General features: G+C 37.9%; 1 long non-coding RNA gene across 1 annotated transcript; it reads left to right on the top strand.

Annotated features, from left to right (window-relative positions):
* Positions 1 to 2,422: 2,422 nt before the first annotated feature.
* LOC135154080 (uncharacterized) lies at positions 2,423 to 10,460 on the top strand. The gene is made up of 3 exons (XR_010293524.1): positions 2,423 to 2,569; positions 6,421 to 6,540; positions 6,900 to 10,460. It is a non-coding gene; the product is annotated as an uncharacterized LOC135154080 (long non-coding RNA).
* Positions 10,461 to 11,430: the final 970 nt, after the last annotated feature.

Raw genomic sequence — 11,430 nt, 5'->3', positions numbered from 1 at the left:
TTTATATGAAAATTTAATTTTGTGATAGCTAGATTGTGACATATAGGCCCTATTTCAAAATTATATTTCACCCTGTCCCATTGTGTAGGTCTATATCAGCGAGGGGGGGGGGGGGTTATGCCTACTGAGACTCAGAGGTTTTAAGTTTGATAGCTTCTATTTCTACGAGAAAGGGTACTATACGTACTAGATCAAAACTAGGAGCAAAGCGCGAACTGAAAAATGCGAAAAATTATTGACCCCAAAATGGGCAACTTATATTTTGAGGACTATTGTTCGTTTTCAGGGTTATTTCTTTTTCATGCGCTCTTTTAAATTTCAATTATCATTTTTGTTTTGTTTGTTCGCCACTTATTTTTCATAAAAAACAGGATGAATAATAAAAAAATGACTATATTTAAAAGGGTACGTGTTGAAATATACAGGACACACCTAACACTCTTAGAGCTTAATGGTTGTGAGGAAGCCGGGTTGAATTTCAAAGAGATATTGTAATGAATAAAAATATAAGCATGAACGTATTATTCTACTTCATCCATCTCTTTCTAACAATACAAGAAAATAATTGAAGGGGAGGTCAACGCTAGAGATAATCAATAAATAGAGTAAAATTCACAAAACAAAATGCTTAAAATTTATTCAAAATCGGATGACAAATAACGAAGTTAAGTTGAATTTTAAGGATTTGCAATATTCCCATGAAACAGTTTTATTTAGGCATGTCTCATGAATATTCATTAGGTGGGCTGATGATGTCATATCCCATGTTCTTTTGTACAATATATGAAATTAGATTTATTCAACATATTTCTACCAAGAACTTAAACAATTGGAATGACGACTAATTAACCGCATTAGTTATTTAATGCAGCAACTTTACAATGGGGACACATTATTTACACATGTATTGAAAAAATAGATAATCATAATTTCATATCTAACATTAAAAAAGAAAAATGGGAATGTCACATCATCAGCCCACCAAATGAATATTCATGACGATGTGCACACTATCTGTTTTCACAAAATATTGATAAACAATTAACATAAGAAAGTTCAGCGTTGAATGTTGATTAAAAAATAAATCTCAGTTAAAATGCTATCTAAGATTTTGTTTTACACGTTTCATAACCAAGTTTTAATGCGATTCTGGCCCCTTAAAGTTTTTATTGCGAGAAAATACATTTTTCCAAGTTTCCCATCTATTTTTTTATTTATTTTTTTTTAGTAAAAAGGACCTATTTTCTTACAAATATATTATTATAAATAAAATTACTTCAATATTTGTTCTCCTATTCACTATTTTTACAGGTGGAATAGGATAAACTAAAAATAGGATATTTAATTTCCATTTTAAGGCCTATTTTTTGCTTTATATCCCCGGTTTATATCTTTGCCACCTTGCAATATGTTAGCCAGGCTGGTTTATATCTATTTCTTTTTAAATCAAATAAATTTGGATATTTTCAATCTATTTTTATGATGCGAAGCTATATATAGTTTGTAAATATGTTTTTTAATTGCAAGAACAATCTTGTATCTCTGTTCACATATGATGGCAGTTTATTTTGCTTCTTTTTTTCTAATTTGTATGAAGTTTGTATCTATATATTTTCAAACTATTTTCCATCCTTAAAGTGTCACAACCGATATCATATTATTTTTTACCTCGTTGGCAAAGTTATTATCTTTTCTTATGTTTCGCTTCAAAATGGTATCTTTATATTTGCTTGTCTTGCTCCTCCACCCCTTATCAAAATACCCTGCCGGCACTTGATCTAAGATTATTTTCTTTTACTACTTGAACCTTATAAAGGGATCTTTCCTTCGATCGCAAGAAAGGATAAAATGTGTGTTTTTGAAAAGAAATAAAATTAAAAATACATAGGACTGGAGCTGTGATTTTCCTCATTGCTTTCTTTGTCATCCTACTTGCATACTAGTAGGCCTATATAACATATTTTCAGTAAAATTGTGAGACATGTTTTTAAATCCTATCCATTAAAAAAAAGAATAAAGAGAAAGAAAAAAATTAAAAGACATAGAAAAGAAAAAGAAAGGAAGAAGAAATAAATATTTGAATTTTACTTTATTCAATTCCTTTACGTTAATAATATGATATATAAATGATGGCGAAAATAGTCAAATTGTCTGGTTGCCAAGTAAAAAGTAAGACCCCCCCCCCCTCCGAGCTCCCCGTACAAACGCACGGACTGTACTAGTCTACAACTGTAGACCCACATCTGCAGTGTGTGTATCACAGCTGATTCAAGGAGTCTGCATAGCAGACTAGGTCTACTATAGCCTCGCTTCGCTCGCCCTTTCAGGCTGGTTTGCTTCGCAAACCAGCTGCAGATCCCACTTCACGAGCCATTCAGAGTCTGCATAGCAGACTAGACTGTACCGTATACGTGTTTCCGGTTCCGCCATTTGAAAAAAAACGTTCGTAACTGCTCAGCTGAACCCGAAGCTTGATGAAGAAGGCCGTCAATATTTCAACAAAAACTAACAGAATATGGATCAGATTCGGACAACGACTTCTTAAGACATTCACACAACAGGCTAAACAGTAAGTTAGATCAATTTTTCGTAGTTTGGCGCGGCATGCACTTAAATTTCTTCGACTTTTTAATCATTACCGTACGGCCACTGCACTGCCGTTGTTCCCGATCGCTTATCGGGTGGGGGCTGATCTGCGGTGTGCGCGGCCGGGGACGGCCAACGGCTGGCTAAGTTAGTAGTATATTGATGGCGGCGGTGAGGATGTTTGTATTGTCATGATTGTAGCCAGGTCAGGGGTGGGCGCTAATGCAGTTTCGCACCGGCCGATTAATACCAGCATACCTCATCACCAATATTTGTTCCCAAATGTCATGACAAGTCTCTCAGTCACATTTGAAGTCAATATATCCACCACTTTTCAAAATATCGTGATCAGGAATGGCTGTAGGCCTAGCCAGGCGGCTTCTAGAGAGTGAAAATCATTTACTAACGTAACTTCGTAAGGTCACTCTCATATGAATCCAGGGATCCTTTCTCATATACCCACACAGAGGAAGCCAAAACTTGAAACTTTCACCCCCGGCCCCGAGATTTCTACTTTCCTTCTAAAAGATCTAGCCTAACGTTAACCCAGAGAGCTCCCGCCCGCTGCGCGGGCGGGAGCTCTCTGGGTTTCGATTCCCAGTCTCGATCGGCCATTTTGTTACGATTTTTAACAAAAATGGCCGATCGAGACGGGGTAGAAGGAGAGAACTTTTCGTTTTTTTGAGGTTCCAGACTGTGCCCAGATGTCAGGAATCTGCCACTCGTTAGACCTTCATCCATATAATCGTGGTAATTGTATACTTTCTGTTTTCACAATTCATTTGGAGAAATATTTAGACCATAAATCACCCTAGTCCGGTGACAATGGTAAAATACACGGTAAGCTTCTGGGCTCCCGCCCGCTGCGCGGGCGGGAGCTCTCTGGGTTAGCCTAACGTTAGACCTAAATCATGTACATGGGATAAAACTTAATTTCCAACATTTCTACGCTCTCGTCGTTATTTTTGAAGAAGAAATTCATTCCAAAAAATGCGAAAAATATCATGATTAGACGGAAGAGACTTATCCGATGTTTACGCCGCCATCTTGTTTTCTATTGTTCTTCGCCAACGTTACAGACGCGAACTTCGAGACCATGAACTCGATCTGATATTCTGAGTGACAGAGGTGGGATTTTATGGGGGTGGGGAATATAAAATTCATGCAACATCTTGATATTTAAAAAGAATTAAAACTAATATTCTTACTTTACACAAAGTTTCATTTAGTTCCATGCTTTTATCAGTCTCAAAATTGGTGATTTAGAGCCAACATGAAGTTCCTCACACATATTTATAATTCGCTGCCGATTTCAAAACATTGCATGCGGATGCAATATTCGCGAGATACCGGGCCTGGTCTGACCCGACCGACCTCACACGCATGCGATGTATTGAATATTGATACGTGTGAGAAACTTCATGTTGGCTCTAAATCATCAATTTTGAGACGGATAGAGGCATGGAGAAGAACTGAAACTTTGTGTGCAGGAAGAATATTAGTTTTAATTTTTTTAAAGAGCGTGATGTTGCATGAATTTGATATCCCCCCCCCATAAGATCCCACTTTTTGTCACTCGGAATATCAGATCCCAGGGTAGGAATTAATTTTTTTTTTTTAGGGGCTACTTTTTTTTTACATTGGGGCTACCACTAAATATCTTGGGGCTATTTTCTAATTCATGGGGCTACTTTTTTTTAATCGCATATCAGCAATTACCTTTTGACATTCCGAGACGCAATGCAGGCTGACGCAATGTGATGCCTAAAAGCTCAGAACAATTTTAACTGTAATTACTGTAGGCTACAGGCCTTACAATAAACAACAGTGATCCCACCAGAGCAGTGGCGTACCTAGGATTTTTCACAGGGGGGGGGGCAAATTCGTTCGCCCAAAAATGTGACAAGCAAAAAAAAAAAAAGTGCATGGGTTGTGACTCGTCAGGGGGGCAGACTGCCCCCCCCCCCCCCGTAGGCGTAGGTACGCTAGTGCAACAGAGCTTCAGCTTCACACACTTCAGATTCGAGCCAATCGAAGCCCCAAGACTTTATTGTTGATTGTCTCTGTAGTCTGTACAGTACTGTTTCTTTTTTGGCTTATCCTTCTCAACAGTATCTCGATTTGGAGAGGTTTCTGGCGCTGGCTGTGGCCGTTTGGCAGAGCCAGGTTGAACTAGAAACCAGTTCACGGTCTCAAAGTTTGGGTAGGTGGAGCGTAGTGTAGCAATAGTGAAGTGGAGTGGAGCCTGCACAAACTTCACTCGAGGTAGGCAATCCCACAAATTTAAAAGAGGTTTCTATAAAATCAAGTCCGGCCTTCTATGAACATGACAAACTTACGAAAAGATGTGAAGTCAATTCACCCTAAATATCATCAATATCCCTCAAATAGCTTCATTTAAGCACTAATTTCTCTTCCGGTTGATAAAATATGGATCCGTCTTTAATTTCCAAAATTGTTCGTCTAACTAGCTAAAGGACGCATGTTTTATCTACATATTAAAGACACTACATAGAAAAGACTAGGCACAAAGACTATTATACATGTAAATCGATGCAAAGCATTACGCGATGTCGGCAAAGTGCCCAATCTTCTTATTGTAAAGACTTTAGCGACAATAACAGACTTTGAGTAAGGTTAAAATGCTCCTCTACTTTTAATGTTTTCATTAGTGCTGTTGTCGGGAACAAAAATCCATGTCGACATGTCGCTTAAAAATTAATCCCGACATCGACAATGTCGACATGAAAAAGGGACCGTAATTTAGCCTGGGCTCCCTAACATAAAAAAAAAGCATTCGATCGTGGAACAACACTCTCAATCAAATATATTCACCTTGACACGAGTGATATCCCCACACTAGATCTATATAATACAGGCTCAGTTCGGGAATTGAGCTTCCAAAATCACCGATTTAATCCACATTTTTTTTCTGGAGAATCAAGTTTTTGTACCAGGATCCGGTTTCGAAAGCATTGCTCAATAACACTCGTAGCCAATTTGAGAATCACCAATTACAACAGTGATCATTGCTGCAAACGCAAGCTCCTCAATTTGACAATGAAAAGTAATGAAAATCGACCGATAATTTCAGTATCACTTCCGCGGCGATCCGTGCAACGATCTCCAAACGAATGAAGGGAAGTTTTCTGTGACTTCGTGATATGAAGTAAGCGCTCAATTGCGGCAGTCACAACTTTGACAAAAACACGTGTTCGCTGCTGCTCACGTTTATGTGAAAAGTAATGCATTGAGGAGCAACGTATTATCAAGCACGGTGAATAGCGCGCGATGGGTACATATTTCCGTGGATGGGTACGGTGAATGCTACTCTCGCTATAACGGGATATCGAGGGCGGCTCGATCGGGCAGGCCGGCCCTGCACTGACGTATTTCTACTGCCGCACAGCTCGCAGATATTCTTTTTTCATTTAATGCGCTGCTAAGCTGAATAAACCTTTTAATCGCGCCAATTACTGTGGATAAATGCTTCTAACTTTTCAGCTAATCTTTACGCTCGTGATTGTAGGCTAGACCCCTTTTTATTTTATGTTTACATGTCGATGTGGGTGCGTGCATGTCGACATGTCGGAATTTTGAAAATCCTTCGTATGTCGACATCAATGTCGATATGAGGCCTATCGACAACAGCACTAGTTTTCATTGATTTTATGTTGAATATTATTAAAGAATATGACTCTTTGCACCTGAATTGTAACACTGAAATATGGAAATGAAGAAGTTTTATCATGTATTTTTATTACATCATGTATTTGTATTAACCTGCAAATAAAATTTTACTATGTCACTCAAATTCATTTCATTTCATTAAAGATTCAAAGAGGGATCTCTGGATGATCGAGCAGCAAGTCCAGCATTATGTGGGAAAGATACTACAGGTGTACACAGAAAAGGCCATGTTCTTGTACAAGACACGGTTGGAGTTCATAAAAGGTGATTATATAGGCATTCACTTCAGTAGATATTATAATTACAAAATTAAGCAGATTGTATTCATGCAGTGGCATACAGTGTAATCCTTGTTAGAAGATGTAGATTTATTCTTCATTGTTTTATTAAAGAGTTTCAATATGTGCTTATGACAATTTGTTTGCATTATAAATTGTTTGTCACTCTTCGGCTTAGTTTGCTTTTATAAGCAAGAATATGCTAAGAGAGATAGCCGCAAGGACCTCATTATCCGATAGATATGTACTTGTGAAAAGAGATCTAGATGGGGGCAAAACACCTTATTTCTTGTATTTTTATGTTGTTCATGTTATCGTAATGGTATGTGTTTTTTTTTTCTACAGATTAAGCTGCCTCGTGCTATACAGACTTGGATAAAAACAAGCTGTCCAATGAATGGTGACTACTCAAGAGGAGCCAGAAAGTCAACTAAAGCCAGGGTATTTTGGGAGTTGATATGGCCGGGGAAGGGGGGAGGGGGGGTTTCCAGGGCCCCCCCTTCCTTGAGATCTTGACCGCACAATCGCGTCTAACATTGGCACATGGGTTGTCTAGGGCATAATTTACAAAATTAAATTGTAAATTATTTCACGCAAATTGTTAGTAAGTGATAATACTAATTTATGCGTAATTAGAATACAAAATCATACTTTTTCCTCTATTGCATTGACTTTGTACACAAAATCACGTTTTTGAGCAATTTTTGGTATGACATGTACTTACATAAAATCACGTTATTACAGAACCACGTACCGGGTGACACAAGATTGGTCTCAAAAGATGCACAAGACTAGAAAGAGGCATGTTTTAAAAAAATTGTGCGACAGCATGGTCGCAAAATTTTTGGAAGGGGGGGGGTCAAATTGGTCCAATTTAACTAAGGGTTAATAACTGGGAGGCTGTTAGCTGCCTTTTTACTTTCAAGTCTTGCACATCTTTTGAGACCAAATTTGTGATGCCTGGGTACGCTGTTCCGAAATTTCGCAACATTTTTATGTATTAATCCAACACAAATACTGTTTCTTGCTAAAAATTCACAATTAGTATACCAGTAATATACATTTATCAAGTCAAATTATTTAATTACATTTATAATCATAAAAGCTTTGATAAAGTATAAAAAAAAACAAAGAGTTGTATGTAGGCCTGGGACTTTCGGGTTTTTTCTCTTCGGGTACCCGTGGTAATTTTCGGGTGGGTACCTGAAAATCATGTCACTTGAAATATGACTGGTGGAAAAACCCCATAGGTGACGTCATCAAGCCAATGCGATGCAAGCCAATTTATGAATGAAAATATAGTAAGCATGCGCATTGCAAGCCTCCCGTGCCCCACGCAGTATTCCATCGAAACAAGTTTCAATACTCTGTCACCTCGTACCAAAATCGACCTAGAATTCCACTTTCCTATATATCATATGAATTATAAAAGGTTTTCTCACCGATACTGCACAGGTAAGCAAATTTTTATTCTTGCTTTTCCGTCAAAATCTTACGAAGTAGCATCGATATTACATCGTGTTCGTGAGTTTGTATCGCTACGTGAACAAAGTCAATTGATTTCCGGGTTTCGGAGCGTCAAATGCGCCAGCCAATCACGATCGTGTTCCCATTTTCGGTTTATGATGAACTAAAAATGGTAACAAGAACGTGATTGGCTGGTGCTTCGTAGGTCGATTTTGGTATGAGGTGACAGAGTATTGCAGACTTGTTTTGACGTAATACTGCGTGGGGCTGAGGCTTGCAATGCGCATGCTTACTATATTTTCATTCATAAATTGGTTTGCGTCGCAGTGGCTGGATGACGTCACTGCGCTGCAAAAGAAACATGGCGATGATTGAACGATCTCGGTCACATCATCATCACTTGAAAACTTGTATATTTATGGATATTTAGAGGGTAATTGGTGAAATTCAAAATGAGGCTTGTGTACTTTTGTAATGAGTTACAATCATGTCTTACACTACGCAATACAAATCAAATACATGTACATTATACTGGTGAGCAATTTTCGGGTATCGGGTATTGATTTTTCTACTCGGGTACCCGGGTTTTAGTCCCAGCCCTAGTTGTATGAAAATTTTCAAAAATAATGAAAGGTAAAAGAAAACAAGATTACAATGTCCATTGCAAGGGGGCTAGTCTAGCTATTCAGGATAATTGGGATTTTATTCAGTTTTTAATTGACATAACATTATGACAAGATCCCTCCATTTAGTGTATAAACAGCACATGGCCATGATTGAAATTCATATAACATTAAAGTATGCAAACCAGGCAGCTACATGTACATGTAGGACTCACTGCTTGTCAATTCTATTGTCTGCCAGGGTCAAGTGACATACAGTGCACATGTATAACATGTGTGAAAGTACATAAGAAAATCAGCTTTTTATTTTTGTACTGTAACATTGGGTGAACTGGTGATCACTTTGGATATGATGCTCTTCATATTGGTTTATTTTATGTATATGAATTTTTGGATAATCATTAAGAATTAAAGCCATTTACTTAATATATGGAAGCATAAGCCCATCAAAGAACAGAATTATGTCATGTACAGCTAATTCATTTTGCGTGATATTACAATTGTAATTGTTTACTTGAGCAAGTAATTTGAATTGCTGCATGACCTAAACAATGACATGTTCCAATTCGAATAGTAACATGACCTAAAGAAGAGTTACTCCACCTCGATTGAGAGTGCTTATGTTAAATAATTGATGTTGCTACTTCAAATAATTGAGGTCAATCAAATTGGTCATAATTATTCAAGTCAATTTTGAGCTATATGTCATAATTAATTAGGTCATATACTAATTGAAATTACTAAATGACTCGAGTAGGTATGAATTCACATTGCCACATGACCTTAATTATTTTATGTAGCAACATCAAGTATTGAACGTCATTGAGTTATCAATTATGACATGTAGCAAATCAAATTACATGCCGCAATTTCGTGTTTATGATGGGCTCATGCTTACATTCATATATAACCCTTCAATACGTAGTTGGAGCAATTCTTAGACAAGAAGACTGTGTAAAATGATATGCCTATTCAATGTCAAAAAGGTTAATGTCTCAATAGATTTGATCTACGTTTTGGCAAAGTAATCTTATGTTCATATTTTTTCTAACCTATGGTGAACGTTCTAAATCATGTGAAATTCATTCAAAAATATCTTTCAGTATTTATGGAATTCTGAGCAAAATGAAGTGATTATGATTACGTTCATGTACTTTAAGTTTATACTGGTGATCAACACATCATAATTTCATCCCTTACTGTATGTGCACCATGCATTATCTGTACATGCAGAAGTGGTTATCCATTGTTTCATAACATGGTTGAGTAAAGGATGTTCTGCTTTTAGTATTAAGCCAATCGGGTGTTGACAAGAAGGGGAAAATGCAATTGCTCAGCTATTACAGTTTTTTTTGCAACCATAATACTGGTTAAGCCTTGGTTACATTCGCCGGCTCGTGGCCTTACGTCGAGTCAAAATTAACAGTCTTAATCATCCTTGTACCAGCTACTACCAGCTACACGTGGGTGGTTTGTACAGGAATACCTAAAACTGCTGATTTTGTCTCGCCGTAAGGCAACCGGTCAAGGAATGTGACCAAGGTATTAATAATAATCGCTTATTGTTGTGTTAGAGGGAAGGATTCTGGGTCGAATCTAGCTTTCTTTATGTGATCTCAAAATGGCAGCAATGTATGAATAGTGAAAGTAGTTCATGTGGCATCTCAATGTTCATGGATATAAATCTTTGTACATGTCTTATCCTAAAGATGAAATGTTACTGCATTATTCTAGCAGTCATTTATGATATCAAAGATGTTCTATACTGTGCATAGTACAGCTCATACATAATAAAGGTATGTGAATATGCTTTTAACGTCTTTGCAAATTTGTGGGTTTTTTCACGCCTCTTTTCATTAGTCAAGATGTCAAAGTTGTTGTGCTGGATCACAGGAAATTCTTACAAACTACTACGCCTAACAAACCAGTGCAGGACGGTGTCGTGAGAAAATCGCACAGACTACTACAGGACAATACCATAGGATTGTCACAGGAAATCAACAAGAATACCCCTGCAGGATTACCACAGTAAAGTATCACAAGAAGGCTGCAGGATGAGACCAATAATGCCACAGAAGATATCAAAGATCAGTATCACAGGAATACCACAGGACAGTACTGCAGGAATTGTCCTGCGGTAAGGTCTCTTGGTATTCCTGCAGTACTGTCCTGTAGTACTGTTCTGTAGTACTTTCCTGTGATACTGGTCTGCGGAATTCCTAAAGTACTGTCCTGTCATACTGTCCTGTGATACTATTTATCACCACAGGATAGTATCACAGGACAGTACTACAGGAATACCAGACCAGTATCACAGGACAGTACTACAGGAATACCAGACCAGTATCACAGGACAGTACTACAGGAATACCAGACCAGTATCACAGGACAGTACTACAGGAATACCAGACCAGTATCACAGGACAGTACTACAGGAATACCAGACCAGTATCACAGGACAGTACTACAGGACACAGTACCAGAAGCCTGCGGTACTCCTGTAGTATTGTCCTGCGATACTGTTCTGTAGTACTTCCCTGTGATACTGGTCTGCGGTATTCCTGTAGTACTGTCCTGTCATACTGTCCTGTCATACTATCCTGTCATACTGTCCTGTCATACTATCATGTGATACTATCCTGTGATACTATCCTGTGATACTGTCCTGTAGTACTAATAGTAGTGTGGTAGTGGTTGTAGCGGTTGTAGCGGTTGTGGTGATCGTGTCCTGTCATACTTCCTGCCATACTTATGCGGTTATTACCACAGGAAGTATCACAGGACAC

This window comes from Lytechinus pictus, chromosome 5, assembly GCF_037042905.1.
Source record: "Lytechinus pictus isolate F3 Inbred chromosome 5, Lp3.0, whole genome shotgun sequence".
NCBI lineage: Eukaryota > Metazoa > Echinodermata > Echinoidea > Temnopleuroida > Toxopneustidae > Lytechinus > Lytechinus pictus.
This window is presented reverse-complemented; position numbering and strand designations above follow the sequence as displayed.